The 24280-nt window shown below is 41.0% G+C and overlaps 1 protein-coding gene and 1 pseudogene across 4 annotated transcripts in view; both read right to left on the minus strand.

Moving 5' to 3' along the window:
* The window catches only part of LOC148741091 (fibroleukin-like), a 371193-nt gene that overhangs the window by 34358 nt on the left and 312555 nt on the right, over positions 1-24280 (minus strand). The window lies entirely within an intron of this gene.
* LOC148741093 (leucine-rich repeats and immunoglobulin-like domains protein 2) lies at positions 1085-7032 on the minus strand (annotated as a pseudogene).

Genomic DNA, 24280 nt, shown 5'->3' on the forward strand with positions numbered 1-24280 from the left:
TATTCTTATTTGGAAATCCATACAGTTTGATTCCAAAAGCCTTCGTTTCCATGTGTCCACAAAAAAATTGAAGCGTTTCAAAAACGATGCGTTTATCAATACCACTATTAAAACCAGTTTTCATTCGCGTTTACAAGCATTTTTTAGAGTGGAAGACACGGAAAACGGAATAAAAAAAATGCTTTATGATACGAAAACGCATTACAGTAGTGTGGATGCACCTTAGAGAATCAAAGTGAAGAAAATGCAGTGAGAGCCTCGACGCGAAGTTTCTCATCTTGATGTTTGGATGTTATTTTTGTTTTATTTTTGTTTCTTAAATGAAGAAGAAAAATTACGGCAAAAGTGAACGGAGAATCGAACAAACAAACATTACCTTTTTGCCAACTTTATATCGCTTGTACCACAAAAGCCCCAAAACACTATTGATAAGCAAGGTTGCCATCACACAAGCTGCAGCGATTACTATTGCAATCTGAGTAGTTGGGCTTTCTTGCAATCTTGTTTCTGTAATTTCTGTGAGATGAGACGAAAATCAAACTACAACTTAAGACCTTTGATGGCCAAATTGGACGACCGCGATGTGCGAGTCCAATTTGTCAATCACGATCATGATTATTTATAGCATTGGATGACATGAATTCCTGTTACCAATCAATTACAAGCAATACAGTTTCCGAGAAAAGCAAAAAGTAGTCATAAAAAGCGCTTCTGATTCCAACTGTTAAACAACTAACCATTACAATATTCGACAAACGCACACTTGAGAGAGCTTCTATAATTTTTCTGAAATCCTCAACTCTGGGAAGTTTGCCATTGTTAACGACACTGTAATCAATTCTGTAATTGGTGGATTTATTTGAATATGCTAATGTGATTGGCTGATATAACCGTTCGATTACAAGTACCCCATTACGACCAACTTTCCGCTTACAACACTGTAGAATTAAAAAAAAAGGAAAAAAAAAAAAAAACAGTGGTAAGGAGGGGGGGGGGGGGGCAGATTATCAATCAATCACATTCGAAGATGGTTACATTAATTATTACTCATTGGGAGAGTTTAGGATGGCTGATTATTATGATCGTCAATTACGTCGTACATGCATGAAGAGTATAAAGGCAAGGCGATAACAAAAATATAATTAAGTCTTAGATCGGTAGTTTTACAGGTGACTCAATCCTACTGCATGACTTGTGGTGGAAGAAGTTTGAAAATATTAACTGACAGTGCTTTGAATGGGAATTTATTATACGTTTTATTACCATAAGGCCTGCATTTAAATTTTGTGAGGTCGATAAATATTTTCGAAAAGAAAGTACGAACTGTTTCTTTGATTTCAAGAACTTGCCTTCCTCTGTGTGTAAGGGAACCAATTTTGGCTTCCTCTTTCCAGTTATCAAAGGGTATTTTGTGTGGCATTGATATGTGCCTTCAACTTCCATCTTCTCGTTTATAAACTTTATGCTTTGTATGCTATTGCATTCTGTAGCATCTGAAGTTACGATGGCCTTTAACCTTGGATTATTCTTAATCCATGTCATATTTGGCTTTGAATGAGCAGTGGCATTGCAGCTGAAAATTGCAGTGGCACCAGCTGAATGGCTTTTGTTTTTTGGGTCTTCCAGCTTTTCTGTAATTTGTATAAAAAAGTACAATAGTAATTTCAAGGGTTAGAGGAAATTGATATTATCTTAAGATGGGATTTTTAAAAACAAGGCAAGCGGAGCAAATGTAAAACTCTCTACTCGCGAAGACTTAGGGGCACAACCTAAGTAGTAATCATAGTTCTTGTTTCCAAGGGACTACTTTAGCGATTAGCGCAAAGAATGAGCCAAACTAATTCGCCCTATTTGACAAAGCATGCCCTTGACCTTTAAAACAATTTTTTGTCGATCATCCAAATGAATGAAGTTAGGTCGTAAGCATAACCTAAACCGAGTCGCCATATTAGCTTATCATGTAAATCTGACCTAAATTCTTTGGAATTAGGAAGGCAACTCCTGATTCTTTTACACCAACGACGTTCTCTGCAATGCACTGATATCTTCCATTCTTCTGTGCTTTTGTTATTTCAAGGCTGCTATTGTTTATGTCGTCTTGAACAGCACGTGCTACATGTGTATGGTTGGATTGTATGTGATGCGACTTATTGTCCTTTATCCAGTGGATTGTTGGCAGTGGGAGACCCTTAGCAGCGCAGTGAAAAGTTGCAGTGGAATTGATCGTGACACTTTGGTTCATTGGAGCCTCCACGAATTCTGGTGCAGACCCTGAAAGGAAAGTGGGAACTGATATAAACACAGTCAACTCTCTCGTAAGCAGACGCCCTCGGGAAATGGATATTAGTTTCCATTCTTAGAACTGTCCGCCTCCGACGGCCTGCTTTCCCGCGGACAAATAGAGAATTGACAAAACCAATCCCCACTCTTCTGTTTCTCTGTCAAAAGGTATATTTTTCTTGATTTGCAAAGTCAAGATAAATTTTATCGCCACTGGTCAACTTTTATCCATGGGGTGTCGGCTTACTAGAGAGTGTAAACAAAAGAAAAACAAAATTTTCAATTTCAAGCGTCCGTGTCTGTCTGCGAGAAAGTGTTCGCTCACATGGATGTTTAAATACAGAGTATGACTGGAGGTCAACAATGTTCAAAACTAAAGTGAAACCACTAGGTACAACGTTAACCGAGTGGTTCACAGCAAAGTTTTCAACATTTCCGGCGTCGTTTCTTTGGTCAATAAGGTTATAAAAAATGGAAAAATCAGTGGTCAATTTGTTTTTTACAACCACATTTAAATTTTTGTGCCCTTGCTTCGGCGCCGATAAGTATGGGCTTATCCGCCTTTCGAAACCGGATTTCTATTTCTGAAGATGTTTCCCCTGGTTTTTCTTCCATCTCGACAGGTTCTTCTCCAAAAATTTCCCGTGCACAATTTCTCTTAAAATTTGGCAGCTTGTTACCGTTGATATCTCAGAAATTTGTAACTGTTTTAAAACAATTTTTTCTCCGACTGGTAAGGATTTCCGAGCATTGCTTTACATGTAATTTGCACTCGTGCTTTAACTTTGCGCTCTTGTTACATGAAAAATGCACTCGTTTTCATCCAATCACACGTAGGTAATTTGTTTATGTATACCATTATTTCATCAACAAAGCGCTTTATCTGTTCATTACTTTAGCTATAAAAAGGAAAAAAAATACCCACCTTTCCCAAACAAGAAACGTAGCATGTTTACCGTAATGCGTACGCGTAGGTATGATGAAAATACTTACCTATCGCAAATAATTGCCTTGTGCAGTGATTCTTATAAGGATTGCCCGCTTGGCAAGTGTAGATGCCAAATTCGTCAACTGTCAGATTTCTAGGTACCAATGGGCAGCTTAGTCTACGTTTATATTGATGTATACTTGAAGGCTGCTGACACTTTGCTCCGACTTCTCTATCCTGTGGGTCGTACCACTGAATATACTTCTCGGTTCCGCTGTACATGTCAGGGTTACGGAGGCACCAACGGCTAGACTGTAATTTTCCGAATTTGAAGTGATGTCGACAACGGGTCTTGCTGTGCAAGATATAAAATTAGTGGGTAAAACAAATTTAATAGATCTCTACCCCAACTGAGGAGGTCAAATTTTAAGCCAAAAATAAAGTTCAAAAGAATAGGCCATACTCTTCGTGCCAGAAAGTTTCACTACTTACTTTTTAAGTTGGAATTGCAAGCTTCGCTTCTGACAAAAGGAAGATTCCACAAATTCCCGGCAATAGTTAATAGTAATACCCACTTTGTTGCTTTTCCTAACCAAGAATCACCCACCATCATGAAATGTCAAGAAATGTGTGCTATGGTGTATCCGGAGCCTGCAAATGAAACCGTCCATTGGATAAAAGGTATTGACGGAAATCAACAAAGAGCAGGATTACTTTTAAAAGGGAAGGAAAAGTCATCTTAAGAAAATGCTTTTCTAAATACATTTCAAATTTCTTTTTTAGACGAGATCTTACATATAAATAAAGAGAATAACCGCTTTAGATTTTTCACTCGTTGAGACGAGGGCGAATCAGTAGGGGAAGAACCTGAAACTAGGAGCTACATTAAAAATATGACGAAACTCATCATTGTGCGGTTGCTATTGACAGCGATGAGTTGATGATCTATCTCAGACATGTATTAGTTTTTTTTTTTTTGTTTGTTTGTTTTTTTTTTTTGTTTGTTTGTTTGTTTTTTTTTTTTCTATAGTATCCTCTGGTACCCCTTTGTATTTATTTGTTATTTGACTGCACCAGATACCAATAAAATCTAAACTTCCCTTGGTTTAACCAGTTGCATTATGGTAAACAAGTATATTGTTAAATGTAATTTGGTAATATCAACTAAGTTGAAATTGTAAATTGGCCACCGTGAAGAGTTGAAAAGCAGCGTTTCGAGCGTTAGCCTTTCGTCAGAGCAAATGGACGAATTGTGGGTTGTGTGTGGGTTTATATGCAGAAACTGAATCTACGCTATTGGTTGCGGCATGGCCGGACGAGAAAAACACGAATAAATTATTGGAATGAAAAGCGTTCGTTGATACCTGTGGGATTAAGAGTGCCGATTTGGAAGATGACCTTTTGTTCGAGAGTTTTGCGGCTTTCCGAGCTACCTAAATTTAAGGAAAGACCGCAGATTGCCATATGCTGCTTAGAATGATAAGGTAGATTAAAGTGTCTAGCGACTGGTTTTGAAGCGTTCTTGTCATATCTTTCTACGTCGCGAAGGTGTTCTTGGAATCGGTCACCTACTCGTCTTCCTGTTTCGCCAAGGAATGGCTTTTTGCAATAAGTGCAAGTTAGACAATGGTCATCCATTATGATATTCAACTCTGGCATCTACATCTTGATGGCAAAACTCCCATATTATGTCGTCTTAATATTCTAAGCAGTCAAGCTTAAGGCTTTATCTAGCTGATCTACGCCGGGATAGCTGAAGACTAATTTTGAATACAAATGTTATTCCCACCGTCATGTCAACGATCTGCCCAAACCCTCATTAATGTCCATCAAAGGCGCAATTTTGCGTACGCTTTGAAACTGGATAGATTTGAAGAACACTTGACATTTAGTGACACTGATGATGTTCTTGTCTTGTTCCAGTCGCTCTCGCACTTTTAGTGGGCGCAATAGTATCTGGAAAACTTTAACTAAATTCAAATGTATGTTTTGAAGTTGTGTCTCTTTGTTTATTTGCTGCAATGACGTGTGTGAATCTTGTCGTTCTTTCACAGAAAAATGTTAACTGTAGTTAAATGAGACACTTTTTCTTGCTCGAAACCAAGAGATTTAATGCGCTTTTCCGTTTTGAACTTAACGGTGGAAATGTTCAAATTCAAGGGACTTGCGAAAGTGTATTTGTAGTAGAATTCGTAAAGTTCAATTCAAAACGCCGAACTTCACGGTTTTACAACGAACAAATTGCATTAGAGAATTCAGATATGAAATGAATGAACGAATGTTACATCGATTGTTGTAAATTTTTATTGCATAAACCTCTCGTTTTGATTTGTAGAGTTACTTTTTGTGAAAAATTAACAAATTGCAAGCGGTTTTTAGGCTGCGTGACAATCCATCACAAAAAAAAAAAACATATTTAGTACCAGAAAAATCATTTCGAAATCATTTTGTTCGGAAAACTTAAGTGAATTGAGGGGAGGGGGAAAGAAAGAGTACATTTTGATCATTACAGTCGTGTGTGTTTGTTTGGTGGGGCAACTTGTCATTTAGACAGTTTTTGGGCTCTCAGATTTCATATTCAAAGACCTCTTTTTCTTTCTTTTTTTTTTTAACGTCCAGGAGAAAACAAAAACACCACATATTTAGTATCTTACTCGATATTTACAAAAAAGATGAATGCCTGCATGTCGCGGAACTGTTCGATTAAAAGTGCTATCTTATCCACCTGAATTTTATCGATTGAGGACGCACCTGATGTGAAGCGATGTTGATAACGATGCATTTTCGCCGTTCTTTTGTTCTCGCCATTTCATTTTTGCCATCTGAGGCATATGTTAAGCAGTAGTAAAGAAAAGGATATGATACAAGACATATTCAACCTGGGTTTAGGGGTGAAACAAGCCATGGCGTAAATAGACAGCTGAGGCACGACGAAAGACAAATCCAGAAATAGTGGTTAAAGCAGAACTGTTGCAATAGTGAAGAAAAATAATCTCCATATATAACGAACCAGGAGTGAGGTTGTGGCAAATACCAGAGTCGATAAGGCGACAGAGATTGGGGGTAGGGATATGGAATGCAGCAGCAGCGATAAGAAACATTTAGCTGCCTTGTTTGGAATGTAACAGTGAGCTAAGGAATTTTCATTAAAATTCGAAGTAGTGAGGAAAAATGCTTGTATGAGAAACAAGAGCAGTTTAGCGTGATTTGACGTTTGGTGTTACTGAGTCAGACGGTTAGTATGAGGAAATATGGTGTAGAAGCGCTGAAGCAGTACTCCTAAATAATAATGAAAATAAATTCGTGCTGACTTGATGATTGTAGTTACTCGAGAAGAAAAATGAAAAAGTTAAAACCTTCTTTGAAGACGACCTGCAGCAATGACGGCAAAAGGACAGATTGCCAGAGGGAAGCCTGTAGTTGAAGCCACTTTGATCGCGCTGATGATGAGGGAGACGCTTTTGACTACAACATTACTCCTTTTATATCAGGTCCCAAAAGTCCTCGTTCAAAAAAAAAAAAAAAAAAATTATCAGTCTTAGCAAGTCTATCCGTCCTCAGACAAGGATATCCAATTGTTGCCGCAATGTCGAGTTTTAAGTTAGCGGAAACTTATGCACGAACACCTCTACCTGTCTACAATTATCCTGTCTTTAAAATCTATACTTCTACATATGTACAAATAGGCTCGGTCCTTCAGATTATTTGTTATTACGAAAATACAGAAAATAAAGCTTATTGCCATTGTCATTTTGGCCCGAGCGGCTTTAGGAATGTTTTTGCAAGTAGAGATATGAGCGCACTTATCCAAGAAAAGGATATTGGTCAACCCCTCTTAACGACTAAGACGGCTTTGAGTATACTAGGACGATGAAAGACGGTTTCGCAAACTTGAAAACAACGGTTCAAGTAAAATTCCTGACAAAGCGCTTTCTAGAAATGAGGCCGAGTTTTATTTCTGTTCTTGAAAGGGATCGAAGATTGGATTTGAGAGGGAGACAGAATTGATTCAGCTTGGATTATTTCGTCTCAGACGTTGAAAAAAGGTCAGCCTAATTTCATCCGTCTCAAGTATATCCAATTTTTGCCAAAATCCGGAGATTTGCTCTTAATTTGATTTTGCACTCTCCATCTTTAAACTTTATTCGTCTATTTCAACTAGTTCATAGCCAAGTGCGTTTACAGTTCACTTTAATTGTTATTACAAACCATCAATCGGTAAGTTTCCAGTTAGAAATTTGCAGTACTGAGATATGAACACACCTCTGCTGTTGTCGCGTTAAAAGGAAAGGAACGTTTTCTCCATGTTTCTAGAATTAGAACATATGAAAGGATTCCATACATTTCGCTGTTCAGCTTTTCGCAAAAACTTCCTTAATATCCTCTTGCCTGTTGAAAAGTAAATGAATAAACACTTAATAAAGTATGAAGTTTTAACCACTTCATTAGCCTCTACTTTATCAGCTTTGCATGGTTTTAACCGAGCTTGCCCGAAGAAAAGAAATTTGGAAGATTCTCGAAAAAAAAGGATCGATTAATTGTGATTTCAAGGGTTTGCTTGCAATCGCTTTCTGCAATTGTAAACGAATTCGTTTTAAAATCGGTTTTAGTGTTGATAATGATATGAACCAGATACTGCTATTTTTATTCATTCGAGACTAAATCGGATTAGAGCTTTAATCAGATTATAATTGTAACGTTAGAATGTGCCAATCTTTATACCTTAAAGAATTCGGAAGTGCTAAGAAGACTTTATTTAAAACACGCTTGTCCCAGCAACAGAACTGATTTCCACAGAAACTAAATTTAAAATCTAGATTAGTATGTTTTAAAAAGTAGATGAAAATATTAAGATAAATGATACCGAGAATCTAAGAAAATAAGGTGTGACCTTTAATTTTCAAATTTGAATATGTAATGATAACTCTTCGCCGCAGAATCGAATGTCTTCAGGAAGTGAGTTCCATGGTGGGAGTATATGCTACCACCACTATAATAAAATCTGTTTTTTACGTGTTAGAACTTAGGTAAGAGAAACCTCAGTGAGGCAGGGGAGCCCTTGAGATTGCATAGAAGGGTGTCCCTTTTTTTATGAATAGGTCAGCGAGACAACTTGGGACCGAGCCGTTAAGCACATTGGACATTTCCTTAGCTTTGGAAAGGTTTGGAAAGGTTTCCCACGGCATCTGCTAGAGGAATAAACAAAATGTCGAAAATTTTTATCCCCACTCGCATTTTTAAAACTGTCTCCAACTAAGCCGCGACAGCTGAAAATAATTCCGTAAATGTTTTAACGTTTGTATAACGGTTCTGGAGTCACCACATTTCGACTGATATACTATACTGTTAATCTTCATAAAGTTCGTTAATCATCTTTCCCATCTTAATCAAGGAAACTTATCATTGTTTAGTAATAGCGGGGAAGATTTGGATAATCGAATTAACTAGATACTTAATTCCATTACAGTAAATCGCAAGTTCAAAAGCTGCACGTTCGAAAGTCATTTTGGCTGAGACTGTACTATTAAGAAATAAACTACTCTTGCTATCGGTTTACCGGCTGATGAACGCCGCGGGATGTTAGAGGAATACGAGAAAAATTTGTAAACCCCGAGGCGCAAAGAGAATGATAAATCCAATCTTATTTTGTGATAAAGTCAATGATTCTCATGAAAACCGTCAAAAATCAATTAGTAGAGACTTTAAGATTGAGGTTTTCGACTAAGAACGTCAAACCACAAAAGTCTAGGTTTGACGTTTTCAACGCACGTTTTCGACGGCAACAGGTAGGCTTTCAAGTTTGGAATTTTCCTCGGGGATTCTTTGCTTTTTATCTTTAATTATCTCCCGTAGTGATGCTATAAATATGTGAAGTAGTTATTTTGTCAGGATACAGAGAAGAAATTAAGTCGAAAGAGTGCATGTTGAGCGTTTTGTCGATACTGTACGTGTGTTTTAACCCTTTGATGGGCATTAAGTGTTTAGATATTTTTCTCTCTTCCGTTTAGACCCCAGCAGTATCATGGCTTTTATGTGGCCCAGCGTGAAGGATGATATCGCCCTCGCAACTGAGGTTACCAGAGAAGGCCTGCAAAGCCCAGCGAGTGGGACAAGATTGCAGAGTCGTTAAGTAAACTGTTCTCAGATGATGAGAAAAAAGGTGTTCCTAAAGGGAAGAGGGTGCCGCGAAAGGGTGGAGAGGATACTAACGCAAAGTACAAGGAAGAAGATGCCAAATCTCTAAAGAGGTAGGAACTAGGAACTATTTTTAATTCAAATTAGTCATTGAAAACACTGTTAAAATCTGATGCCTGTGGTGAGTGGATTTATGCCGTGGCTTGTGAAATGCAAAGTTGCAACCGTTGATTTATTAGAACAACTAGAATACCCTGTCGCTTGTCATTAGCAGGTCAGGCAGCGAGGAAGAGTACAGTGAATTAGAGCAGCTATGTGAAGATATAGAAATCTTTTGAGAATTTAACGAATCAATTTAAACCAATCTAAAACATCCCGATTTATGTAGCAATAGCGATTTCCGGCGCATCATATTCAAAAGGAAAAATACAAAAATTACGACTGGTTCGATTTCGCTTCTGAAACCGCTGATTTCTATCTTTGAATTTTTGACGACTGACATTGACTAGCCTCTAAATTGATTAGCTTTATGGCTCATTACTTTTATGAATTGGTGGCGAACGAATTTGGTGGATGAATTTGTTGGCATGCCATTTGCGAGAAATTAAAAATATCAGCACAATGTGGCAGACGTTAAGTTAGCCAAATCTACAGTTAGGCAAGGTTTTTCGTTGATTCATAGATCTGTGTGCCTGTAACATGTATAAATTTGTTTCGAGAATGAGAGGTTACAGTTTTTAGAAACTAATTTTAAACTTGAACAGCCGAAACCGCTGCGACATACGATATCAAGACCATTGACCGCGTTGCCATGGAAGCTACAAGCAGCTGCAAAATGAGTTGAGAAATGTTACTATCACCAGAGATAATTGTTCACCATATGATCCAACATAATGTATCCCCCCATTCCCCCCTTTGTAATGCTGGTAGCTAAGGAGTATCATGTAAAAAAAACTTCGATGAACAATACTGAATCGGGGAGGGTGGGTAGTATTCGGGTTTTTTGCTCAAAACCACTTCTTGACCATCTGATGAAGTAGGGAAATGCTATTTTTTTTTTCTCAAGGTGTCTCAACATTTTTGCTATTGTACTATTGGTTGTCTGGTTTCTGTTAGGGTAAAAAGAAATCCTCTTCCTTTACTTGTGAGATGAAAAGCGCTAGGAAAGATGTCTACAAACATGATTGATTTTGGAAATGGAGATGTCAGTAGGATACTTTTGTTGAAGCATGCAATTCTATTGAGCAACCTTCCAAATATCACCCAAGAAAGCATTTACATATCATATCAAACTCACGGGGTACAAATAGTCTCTTACTGAATTTCGTCACCACGCCCACTTCATCGGCCCACTCAAATCGAGTGCGATTTTTGGATGTTATATCATTTTGCCGACTCTCTGTATAAAAAGTTAACAATGTACCACCGAAATATTGTACTATGATATCATGGCTTTCCATTTTGTGTATTTTCGTACTACAAAGTAAAGTTTTTCCTTCGTCATTTTCACCTTTTCCCGAGCGGGTCTGTCAAAATTAAGAAGGCGTTCGTGGTCAAAACAAGACCGAGCAATACAGTGTAGACTTGACTACTTCTTTATTTCAAAACAGTTAAAAGATCGCGTAAAAGAGTGCAAAATAGTTCCAAACATTTATTCAGATCACTCCGCCGTCGATCTTTCCGTGTCTTTTAGTGAAAGTGAGCTCCCTCGAGGACCAGGGTTCTGGAAGTTTAACAACTCTTTGCTGTCAGATACTAATTACGTGGAACTGTTGACATTTAAAATTCCCATGTTTGCAAAAAAACATGAACAAGTCAACGACAAAGGGTTGTATTGGGAAATGATTAAAATGGAAATTCGTGCCTTTACAATAGCTTTTTCAAAGAAGAAAGCTAAACGAAAACGTGACGAAGAATCAATTCTTTTGTCGGAAATGATAAAATTGCAGACCAAACTCCGGACGTCATACAGTGATTCCCTTAAGGCCGAGCTGGAGAGAATAAAATTCAAGGTTTCTAAAATTGCGGGTATCAAGACACGAGGAACAATCGTGCGCAGTAGAGCGCGTTGGTATGAGCATGGTGAGAGAAATAGTAAATATTTCTATAACTTAGTTAAAAGGAACCAAAAAAAGAAGCATATAACGTCCTTAGTTAACAACGTTGGTGACAAAATCACAAACCCGAAGGACATCCTGGAGGAAGAAGAACGTTTCTTTAAGGAGGTTTATTCATCAAGAAATATGGACCCCAACTGTCCAACTTTCAATGAGTTCTTTGAAACAGAAAATGCATTATCAGAAGAAATCGCGAAAACGTGCGAAGGTGTCATGTCTATCAAGGAGTGTGAAATTGCGTTAAAAACTATGGAAAACAACAAAACTCCCGGCACGGATGGGCTAACGCCTGAATTCTACCGCTACTTTTGGAACTTGCTCGGTTTATTTATGGTAAATAGCTTTAATTACGCTTTTCGAAACGGTACTCTCTCCATCTCTCAGCGCCAAGGAATTATTTCCTTAATTCCGAAGAAGAAAAAGAATACCGAATATTTAAAAAATTGGCGACCTGTATCTTTATTGAATGTAGACTATAAAATCGCAACGAAGACCATCGCTCTGCGTTTGGAGAAGATCTTGCCGAATTTAATTCATCCTTGCCAATCTGGGTACGTTAAAGGAAGGTTCATTGGGGAAAGTATCAGGTTAATAGCAGATACAATGCATTTCACAAAAGAGAAGAATATTCCAGGGGTAGCCGTATTTTTAGATTTCGAGAAAGCGTTTGATTCGATTGAGTGGAATTTTATTCATAAATGCCTCGAAACGTTTAATTTCGGTCTTGATCTCCGACAGTGGATAAAAGTGTTCTATACAGATATCTCTAGTTGTGTCTTGAATAACGGGTACGCTTCAAAACATTTTCATCTAGAACGCGGAGTGCGTCAAGGTTGCCCACTTTCCGGCACATTATTCATTATTGCTATTGAGCTACTCGCGCAAAGTATTAGATGCTCAAAAGAAATAAAAGGTATCACAATAGATGAACATAAAGAGGTCAAACTTTCGCAATATGCAGACGACACAACTGTACTTCTGTCTGATGTTCAATCAGTGTCAAAGTTATTTGATTTATTATCACTTTTCGAAAGGTGCTCTGGTCTAAAACTAAATCAAACAAAATCTGAAATGCTATGGCTTGGCTCTGTAAGCCACAGAAAAGATTCTATACTTGATCTTCAAATGAGCGGTGAGCCAGTTTACGCGCTTGGAGTGCATTTTACATATGACCTAGAAGTGTCTGAAAAGAAAAATTTTTTGGACAAATTAGATTCTTTAAAGAAAACATTGAACATGTGGTCCCAAAGAGACCTCTCCATCGTTGGTAGGATAAATATAATTAAAACATTGGCACTTTCAAAACTTGTCTTTATCTGCAGCGTCATGAGCACCCCTAAAGACTTCAGTAAAGAAGTAAACAGGATCGTGTTCGACTTTATTTGGAATCACAAACCCGCCAAAATAAAAAAGACTACCCTTTTCAAGCAAAAAACAGCTGGTGGCTTGGACATGAGGGATTTTTCTCTCTTTGATAAAGCACTAAAGTTAAACTGGGTAAAACGGTTATGCTCTAACTCGGATGCTCCATGGCAGTACATACCAAAATCCCTCCTAGCCGATGTTGGCGGTACAGAACTGTTTAAATGCAACTATGATTATAATCTCCTTGACCTAGACAACCATCTTCCTCCTTTCTACAGAGAAATCATTTTTTACTGGCAGGACATTGCAACGACCACACCTAAAAATAAAACTGAGGTTCTCTCACAGCCAATCTGGAATAATCGATTTTTAACTGTGAATAAGAAAACGGTATTCTTTCCTCATTGGCATCAAGCTGGAATAAAACAAATCTCGGACCTTTTTGACTCCTGTGAGGGTCAATTCCTTTCATTTAATTCTTTTCGCAATAAATTCAATGTAAAATGTAACTTTTTGCAATATCATAGCATCCTTTCTTCTATTCCACAAAATTGGAAAAAACTATTGCAAGAAAATTCCCAAGACCCAGTTACGCCTCCTACCTCAACCTGTTCACTCTCATGTAAAGCAATATACAGTATCCTGCTTAACCTCGAAGATCTACCGCCACCAACTTCTGAGAAAAAAACTTTTAATGTCTGGCATCAAGAAAAGTGACTTGAACAAAATCTACCTCCTACCATTCAAAGCCACGAGAGAAATTAAATTGACAATGTTTCAATACAAAATTATTCACCGAATTTTACCAACGAATAGCTTGTTACATAAAATGAAAAAAGTTGCATCGCCCTCCTGTCCCTTTTGTCCATCTGAGTACCAGACAGTCTGGCATTTGTTTATAAACTGTAAGCAAGCAAGTTCTTTTTGGAATAGATTCCAGGAGTGGTACTCAACCTCTAGTAATATGAAACTGTCACTGTCAGAACTGGAGATTATGTTCGAAATTATTCGCTATCACACCTACTGTTTAGCCCTCAACCATCTCATTATTCTAGGCAAATATTTTTTATATGTTAACGCTTTAAATACCATAAATTGCCGTTTCGATGATTTCGTCTCACTTGTGCGCGACAAAATTTATCTAGAAAAATATATTGCTGTCACTTGTAATAACGAGAAGGAGTTCAGGAACAAAGGGAAATTTTTTCTGTCGTTATAAAATTGTATTGTCTTTTTTTTTTTTTTTTTTTTTTTTTTCAACTTTGTATTTTGACCTCTTCGCTATCTTTTTTATTTAACAGTTTATTAATTTCTGGAAAATCAATTCCCTTGTAGTTTAAATAGCAAACACAATTCTCAGTAGTTACTCGACAATTAACATGCAAACAATAATGTGGTAAATAGATCAACTGTAATTGAATTTCACTAGTGTAACTGTATTGTTATATATGTATTGTAAGTAGTGTAAGTTAATGTAGTTTAAACATGGTGTAAAAAGCAATTATAGTGTAAGTACATGTGTAAGTGTAATAAACAATAAAAAAAAAAAAATAAAAAAAAAAAAAAATAAAAAAAAAGACCGAGCAAGGAGTCTTGGGCGATTTCTCTCTTACGCAAGCGCAAATTGAAAATGTACCGCCAAAATCAAAGAGAGGAACAAATTTCCTTGTTTTGATATGTAAATTGTAGAACAAGGAGCAGATTGAACCTCGTCAAATGGCTAGTCAAAACAGCCACACCTTCCTCCTTTTGCTCGTTTCCTGTTTTATAAGCGTGAAAGCAGTGGGATAAGAATTGGGTAGCTCGGAAAGCGCTTCACCATCGTTTACTTACGAGATAATCAAGTAAGATTTGTAAAGTTATTTTCCGAAAGAGTCGGAATAAATACATTTTTTTCAGGTTACATTTCTGCTTTTACCCTAAACGTCGTCCAATAAATTTTTGTTGCAGCCTACTAATCTATACAATTTCGAAGGAAAATATTCAGATGCTTCACCGTCCCCGAAGGGGGTTCTGTCCTGGTGTACCGGTTCACAAGGGCATTACCATTGTTCTTTCTTTATTTAGGAGTTATCGGTTAGCTATTGTGTATTGTTTGGTCTTTTGTATTGGCTCTTGTGAACCGGTACACGAGGACAGAACCCCGAAGGGTCTCCACTCATCGAAGCGTGTACTGTAGCCAACGTAGTGAATTTTCAGTCTCTTGTTGTGTTTGTCAACCTCCGTGACTTCAACATCATACAATTTTGTATCTTTTCTCTGTGAAATGACCTTTTTAACAGGGGTGTATGCTGAGTATTCGTTGCGGAATCGCTTTGGTTCTCTTATCTCTCTCTTTAGCTTGTCCGCCATTTTGAAAATTTGCTCAGGAGGGCATCTGGGTTAGCGGCCGCGCCAAGCTGGAACCGACAAAAACAAATGTCCATCGCAGTGGGGAAACAGTTTGATATGGAAATGGTGTTTTTCGCGTACGCAGAATCAAGGAGGTAAGAATACCTCTCACTTTATTTTATTACAGAGCTCAGCCTTGTGGCCGATAACGCGCTTTCTGATTGGCTAAGAGCGAGATCAGAGCAGGGCATTATACAATGGTAATGCCCACGGGCCGATTCTGACGAATTATGCAAGTGAGAGTACACAGACTAGTGCCGTTGCGATTCTTTTCGCATTTTGAAAATTCGAGCGTATAAAAACGACGAGGGCTGATTAACAGTCAGAGAGAGTAGAATCAATTCAATACATGCAACTAAAATTTGTTTAGGAGATTAGTAAAGGTACAGACTTAAACTGTCTATGAGATTGTGCTGGAAGGAACGAGGTAAACAAACAAGAATGAATTAAAATAAATAAATAATCAGTTTATTTAACCTTTAGGTAGTTTTAAACACTAAATTAGAAGGGAAACAATAAAATTCATTCAATTCTACACAGAACACAATACACTTGGCATAACAAGCAAAAACAATCAAGCCCTATTATAACTGTGAGTAACGAACTTACTAAGGCGGTCTGTTCTGACGAAGCGGAATTGAGAACAGGAAAAACCGGATTTCAACCCGTACCCATGAGCGACATTTGTAGGCTCTGGCAGCAGGTGTGCAAGGAAGCCAAACTCTTTGATATTAGATATAAAACGCCTGCAAGCCTCATCACGGCGCGCCAACAGAGTAGGCAAGCCGCAGCTCACGAGTGCAGACTCATAAGAGCAATCTGGAAATATGATTCTCAGTGCAAACATCTGAACGCTTTACACCAAGTGAACCAGACCGGCGGGTAACGAGACCCCCACCGGAGATGCAAATTCTAAAATGGGCCGTACCAGGCTACAATAAACCTGAATAAGATCTGCTGGTGAGAGGCCTGATTTCCTTAAGACTCGTAACGCATGGAGTTGCTTGCGTGCTTTCTTCACAATATAGTCGCAGTGAATAGGCCATGACAAATTATGTGAAAGATGGACAATTTAAGCTCACATCTCAGATGAAAAACCGTAAAAATTTCGAATTGAAAAGCTGTCATTTTACACGATAAAATCAGGATTGTTCATGTTAGCACGCACCTTTGTTATTTTTTTTCATGGTGCTGTATAAACAAAGGAAGTATTTTTGTCATTCGTACCATCGGTCATGACGCTAAGAGGCCTCCTTGTCATTTTATCCATTGGTTATTAACGCGTCATGTGCAGTGCCGTGTCTTCAGTAGTACAATTTTTACCGTGAGGGTTCCAAATATTCAGAAGAAACAAAAAATCCCAGAGGCTGAATAGAATTATGCTTTAACACAACTCACTGAGTAAAAAATTTGAAACATTTGGCCACAAGTCTGAAGCCGAAGTGGAACGCAACGCAAAAAATAGTCTGGTTAAAAGCTACTAAAGTACTAATAGAAAAAGACTGGTATACTTACCCAGCGACAGCTTTTGACAACTCAACCAAACGATTTAAAAAGGTAAGCTTAACTGCTATGATGATCAAAAGAAGAATCCTCTGCTAAAGCAAGTCTACACAAAGGCTATAAAGATGTGGTTGATGAAAGTGTAGTAAGATCGTCCGGGTGAGTGCGTATATAGTCCTGTTAAGACTGACAGTTTCTAACGAAACTGTGGTGCTGCGTCGGTGGGGGTAACAAGGTAATTTGAATTGGCACCGTAACGGCTGATTTAAGTCATCATCAGAGTCAAGATGTGGTTTAAGTGGAACTTGAGCGATGTCATATTTGGTAATTGCAGGCCGCTTGCAGATATCTGCATTGACACTTTAATGGACAATTTTCCTGTTGATTGATTTATTTGCCGGAAGAGTTAAAATATTAGCAGTATTTAAATGTACATGTATTATTTTCCTGGCAGGGAACCTCATTTGGAAACCAAGGGGCTAATGATTATGAGCTCCCCCACAACTAAGACTAGAAATACAGTTCTCATGCGTGAACTGTTATCAACGAAACGTAGTTAAGATTACAATTAAAAAAAAAAGCATAAAAAGAGAGGCAGGAAGGCACAAAAACATTCTGCAAAAATTCAGCAAACTATATATACTTGAATAAAATTTGGAAAGGAGCAATGCTTATAGAAGAGAAATAGTAGGGATGTTTTGTACATTGTGATAAGAGAATTATTTGAACTAATAGCGCTATCAATCTTTTTGTCTAAATACTTCAGAAGTGCACTTGGATAAAACGAGTTCGTTTTTTTTCCGTGTATAGTATGACGATGCAAAAGTGAAACTCTTGAGCATTTTTTTTTTTTTATCACTGGCTTTGTTTATATTTAATGGAAATAATGGATTAAACCATAATAATGCCTACCTTGGAGAGGTGTGACAAGTAAAACCATTTGAAATATGAAATAAATAGGTGCTCGTATTCAAGTAATGAAGGCTATTTTTCTTCGATGTATTGCACTGCTGTAATTTACTAAATTACGCCTTGTTTCATATAGGTCGGGTTTTAAAAAATTATCCTTCTAGGAGAGCATCCGTTCTACGAACTTGTTTTATAATCTTTTAATTCATCCTTTCCTTCGCTCAGTCAATAAATCAATGTCTACGCTATTCTATTTTTTATCGTTCTATGACAGAATCATCTCTAGCGATTTTTTAAGGCTACTTCCCACCTTGAGGCCTCCAATGAAGCGATACGTACTGCATTGTCTGCTTTTGGCATCGTCAAGTCTGTCCGTCATCAGTCTTGGTCGGGTAGACCCTCGGTCTTTACTGGGTCTAGAATTATTCAGATGGTGGTTCAGAAAGTTATTCCACCCTTCATTGGTATTAGAGGTATACGTTGTAGGGTTTGGTACAGGGGGCAACCCCTGCAGTGCACTGTGTGCCGTAAAATAGGCCATAAGGCTGCGAGTTGCCCTTCCAAGGGCAAGTGTTTTAGGTGTTCACAGCAAGGTCATTTTGCTAGAGATTGTAAGGCCACCGTCACAGACGATGTCGAGCCATCCTCTATGCCTGAAGAGCCGCCCGCTGACAATGCTGATGAAGCCTGCTCGCTCTCAACTGAGGCGAGTGAAGATCGCTTCACCTCTTTAAACGAGGGTGAAGAACCACTAAATGATTGTGTTCCGGCAACACAGGGTTTTGCTAACCCTGTTTCCGATATGGATGTCGGAGAGACGAGCTCTGCTTCTCGGAAGCGTTCAGCCTCCCCAGCTCCCACTTCTGCTAATAACACTGTCAAGAGGACCCAACAGGCCCCACCCACTGATTCTGCTGCTGCAGCCAAGCCTATTGCTGTTACTCCTTCAGAACTTTCCGCTGCTTTCTTAAAGGACCCGTTGCTTCGCACTTCTCCATCTGAGGAACGCGTTTTTTTGGCCGAGATTGCGGTGTTACATCACCTGCCTGCTCCTGCTGGTAAAGATATTTCCGTTTGGTACTCTGATCCGAGATATGTTTTTGAACAGCGTGAAGTTTCTACTGCCTTTAGGCTTTACCGGTCACTTAAAAAATCTAAAGAACTAAAATAAAATATAAAATTAACTTAGGCTTAATAAGAAAAACTAAAAGAAAAATTAGTTAAGTTTTGAGTGGGTGTGTTTAATTTCTGGGTGTGTGTGTGTTAATTTTTAAGTGAGGTGGGGTTCGATTCCCCAGCGAGTTTGGCGTCTGGTGACCCTCGTTTTTGGTGGTCCCCTTCCCTAAGGCATTTCACGTAAGCCAATGGGTTGGGATTAGACATGTAGGTCGGCGGGATTGCACCTCCCTTCATCGGGGCCCGGCCGTCCACCTTAAACATAAAAAAAAAAAAAACTGCACTGTCCGCTTGCTCAGAGTGTTCTCTCCTGGGTCCAGTCTTTGTTGTTCGTTTTCTCCCCTATGAGTCCTGTCATTCTTTTACGTCATGTTCTTTTCGGGTTTAAGACGAGTGAATTGATTTCTGTCCCTTGGGGTTTCGTCTACCTTCTTAATGTTTCTAAGTACTGTATTTGGTTGTGTAGGAACGATTACCGGTTCCGTAATGTTCGTCCTGGTGCCGTTGCGGTGATTGCGTCCATTAAAGCCCGCTTGAAGTTTTATCTACCTCTAGCCTTCAGGCGGTGCAAATCTAGCAGACGTCGTCGCTTCTTCCACAGACAGTGGTGCGCTCGTGGCGTTATTGCTTCTGTCTCAGGCAACTCTCTGGTCTTCAATCTTTAGTTCTCCCCCTTCTCCCCCGTGTGTTCCTGTGTCCGTCATGTTGCCTTTTGTGCTGGGTCTCCTTCATTGGTGTACTGCACAGGGGTTTTGTTACGTTTCAGTCCTGTTGTGTCTGTCATGTAGCCACTTGTGCTGGGTTTCCTTCATTGGTGTACTGCACAGTGGTTCTGTTCTATTCATGTTTTGTCCATGTTTTTGTTTGCTTTTGTCCCTACTGTGGTAGGTAAGTGTGTCAGCGGGTATGCGTGAGTGTGGCATTTTGGTGCTTTGACTAACCATTATCACTAATCTGAGCATGGGAGTTTAATCTTTGAAAGTGTGTGATTAACCTGGGAGGTGGGGTTCGATCCCCCAGCGAGTTTGGCGTCCTGGTGGGCCCTCCGTTTATGGCGGTCCCAACTCTCAAGCCCTTGCACTCTGGCGGCGGGTTTGGATTAGACATTTAGGTCGGCAGGCATTGCACCGCCCTCACGGGAGCCTGGCCGTCCGCCTTAAACATAAAAAAAACTGCACTGATGAGGCCCAGGATTTACTCCTTCACCTCCACAGTATTCACTCTACTTTGGGATTCTGCGCTGGATCACTCTTGGGGCACGGACTCTTGTGAGTATTTGTCTTTTGGTCGATTTTAGTCCTCTTTCGCCTTTTTATCTTTCGGCGTTTTTCGGACTTCTTCGGCAACCCTGCCGATTTCCGGCTTCGAGCCGATTTCGGAGGGTTTTTTCGGTCCTTTCTTCGGCCTTTCTCGACCGTGGTTTCCGGGAGTTCGGCGTTTTCCGATTTTTCCGGTGTGTTTTCGGCGAAACAAAATTTTTCGGTCGCCCATCCAGTTTTGGGCTGTGTTGCGTGGGGCCGAACTCACGTTTCTTGTTGAGTTCTGGGCACTACAAAATCTTAATTATGGTTGGTTTCCAAAGAACCATTGACATACGTTGTAATTTGTTCCCTAATGGGACAACTTCCACACAAATAATTAGTTATATAGATGCCCACTTCCAAGAGCAAACTGGGCATGTTGCTAAAGTTGTGTCTATCCAGCAGTGTCCCGGTTTTATTGCCAGGGTGACTTTTGATGATGAAAAGGGTGCGTTAGCTATGTTCCACTATCAGGAATGTGGGTCGGTGGTTCTTAATGGGGTCGAATGTGAGGTCATTTCTCCCCCCCCACCACCCCCTCAAGTTAGTATGGTCGTCGTACACTGGTTTCCTTATGAGGGCCCAGTGGAATCAGTTAAGAACGCGCTTTCAAGCTATGGTGAGATCAAGTCTGTCCGCCATCAAATGTGGCCTGGCAAGCCGTCAGTCTCTACTGGCTGCCGTCTTGTCAAAATGGTTGTCAAAAAGGAAATCCCTCGTTTCATTTCCATCGGGGGTATTCGCTGCAAGGTGTGGTACCGTGACCAGCCTTTGCGATGCGATATTTGTAGACAAGTTGGACACGCGGCAAAACAGTGCCCTGATAAGGGTAAGTGCCGCCGCTGCCACAAGGCGGGGCATTTTGCTAGGGATCGTACATCTGCATGGATCCTTCCCCAGGCCCCCCCGGTGGCCCCTGGGGCCCCGGTTGGTAGCGCTGGTGGGGAGGAAGAGGCTGGCGATGATGGGGGTGACATTGATGAGGGCGATGCTGCTGAGGCGGCTGGTGATATCGAGTGCGAAGACGCTGTCGATGGTGATAGTGAAGCCGAACCCTTGGTGGGTGAAGCGGCCTCCCAGGTGTCAGGCATGGTATTGGGCACCCCTGTTTTGGACTCCAGCGGCCAACTGGTACAGGCACAGATTCCTGTCGTCCCCCCGGCCAGTGGTGACCCTGTGGCCGATGGAATAGCGGCTAGTACCCAGGCCTCGGTGTCGGGTGCTCCTCTCTTTGAGGATGAGGCTTATGCTACCCAGGCAGTCCAAATGCTGTCTGTTGCAGCTAATAGTTTTGTTAGACAACTTGCTGATAGTGCCCCACAAGAGGTTGAGCTCGCTGAGTATCTAACCAATGCCAGCGCTAATACTGATCTTTCTCCTCGGACTGGGTCAGAGAGTAATGTCAGTAATTGTAAAGGAAATAGTGAGGCTCCGAATGAGGAGCAAACTAGAGGGGCAGACGCCTCGGGTAAGACCCCTTCTGGGTCAACTGAAAATAATGATAGAGAACTAGTGTCTAGTAATGAAGTAAATGGTGGTACTGACAGTGCCCCTAATTCAATTAGTGTAGTTAACGTTAATCACGGTAGCGCTACTGATAATTTATCTAGTAAAGGGGAAACTGCAAGTGTGGTCCCTGCTAAAGTAAATAGTAAAGAGGATAAGAATGCCAAAAAAGGCTCTACTAGTGGTAAAGGTACCAGTAAGAATAATGTTAGCTCTTTGGCCCTGGCCGACGAGCTTTCCGAAATGGATACAGCTCCGGCCATGGCTACTCGTAAGAGGCCTGCATCGGACGCTGGTTCTGAGTCAAACCCCCGAGACCCGGATCCAGAACCTCCGGCTACGTCGGCTTTGTCCCGGCGTAAGAAGCTTGCAAAACCATCTGCAGCAGCATTGGGTAAGGCTGGCAAGAGGTCCTCGGGCGGTAAGAAGAAGACCTAAGCATGATGGGTTCCCTTTTGTGCGCAGTGATGGCTCTTTCCATCCTTACCTTAAACTGTAATGGTCTGTGTGCCCAGTCTAAAAGGTTTGGCTTTCTGCAGTGGTTGCGTTCCCTCCCCGTGAAGGTTGATGTTGTCTGCCTGCAAGAAACTCATTGTGTCACTCTGGCTGAGTGTTCTTTGTGGTTTTCATCGTCCGGCTTTTCGTCTGTGTTGGCTTCTGGTTCTGTTCACTCGTGTGGTTGTGTTATTCTCTATCGTTCTTCTTTATCTCTTCTAAACTCCTGGTCTGCCGATGGTCGTTATCTGCAATGTGAATTCTCTCTCTTTGGCAAAGTCTTCCGTGTGGTCTGTGTCTATGCCCCTAACTACAACCCTGCGCGCAATATATTCCTTGATGCCCTCCATTCAAAAGTCGATCCATCTGTCCCTACTGTGCTTACTGGGGATTTCAACGCCGTCTTTGACCGAGCCCTTGACCGGCGTGGTTCTGAACCTGCAAGTTCATACAGAGACAGTTCCTCTTCGCTGGCCCAGCTTTTCGAGGCATGTTGTGTTATGGATGTGTGGCGTTACCTCCATCCCTCCTCCTCGGGTTTCACCTGGACCAGGTGGGATGGCAGTTTGGCGTCGCGCATTGATCTGTTTGGGGTGCCCTTTGCCTGGCTCCCATCGGTGTCCTCTTGCGCTATGTACTGCTGCCCCTTTTCGGACCACAGTGCAGTAGTGCTGTCTGTCTCTGTTCCCGACGTCGTCCCACCTGGGCCAGGCTACTGGAAACTGAACATATCCATGATAGATGACCCGGAATATTGCCAGCTCGTTAGGGAAGAGTGGATTTCGTAGCGTCGTACCCTTCCTGGCTTCCCCTCTCTCGCCAAATGGTGGGACCGCGGGAAAGGTCGGATAAAAGGCCTTACCATTAGGTACTGTCGCAAAAAGTCATCTCAAACAACTGCATCGAGGGCTGCCCTCGTTCGCTTGATCGATCATCTTCGGGCCAAGCTGGATGCTGGCATGACCTCCTGCGCGGGCCCTTACCGATCTGCGCTGGCGGATCTGGCAGCTATGGACACCTACGTTGCCAAGGGTGCTCAAGTGCGATCAAGAGTTAAGTGGGTTGAGGAGGATGAGTCCTCCTCGGCCTATTTCCTCCGCCTGGAAAAGAAGCGGTCTGCCGACCGCCGCATCTCTGCGCTGAGAGAGCCCGGTGGCTCTATTGTTTCTTCTTCTGTTGCTTTGTGTGCCACTCTCGGCTCTTTCTATTCCGACTTATATACGGCTTCTCATACTGACACTTTGATCCAATCTTCTCTTTTGGGTAATCTGTCTTCTGTCCTTCCGCGAGATCGGGCTGATAGTTGTGAGGGCATCCTCACCCCCCTCGAGGTCTATGAGGCTCTCAAGGGCATGAAGCGGAACAAGGCTCCTGGACTGGATGGCCTTCCAGCGGAGTTCTATCTTCGTTTCTGGGACGTAGTCGGTGCTGATCTCGTAGCTGTTCTTAACGACTGTTTTTCCTCCGGTTCTTTGTCTCTCTCTCAGCGTAGAGGTGTGATCTCGTTGTCTTTTAAAAAGGGGGATCGTCTTGATCCAAAGAATTGGCGTCCCATTTCGCTGTTGAATGTCGACTATAAACTGGCATCACGAACCATTGCTGGCCGGCTCCTCCGTGTCATTCACCTGGTCGTGCACCGGGACCAGACGTGTGGAGTGCCGGGTCGGTTTATAGGGGAGAATGTCACCTTTCTCCGTGATGTTGTAAGTTATGCTGAGTCTACGGGTACCGCGGTTGCAATCTTATCCCTCGACCAAGAAAAGGCCTTCGACCGGGTGGATTGGGGCTTTTTGCGATCTACCCTTGTCACCATGGGTTTCGGTCCCCAATTCATTGCTTGGGTAGACTTGTTCTACAGGCAGGTCCAAAGTGCCATTAATGTAAATGGTCATCTGACACCGTTTTTCGGTCTCTCGCGAGGTGTCCGGCAGGGGTGTCCCCTGTCTCCTCTGCTGTACGTTTTGGTTTCGGAGGTCCTTGCCTGTAGTACTCGCTCCAACCCCCGTATCGTTGGCCTTTCCCTCCCGGGGTGTCCCCCACTATCCCCCATATCTCAGTATGCTGACGACACGTCGTTAATTTTAACATCCGACGATGGGATCAAAGCTGCTCTGGAAGTTTATCATCAGTATGAGCGGGCGTCCGGGTCAAAGATTAATTTCGGAAAGTCCAAG

Source organism: Stylophora pistillata, chromosome 1, assembly GCF_964205215.1.
Source record: "Stylophora pistillata chromosome 1, jaStyPist1.2, whole genome shotgun sequence".
Lineage (NCBI taxonomy): Eukaryota > Metazoa > Cnidaria > Anthozoa > Scleractinia > Pocilloporidae > Stylophora > Stylophora pistillata.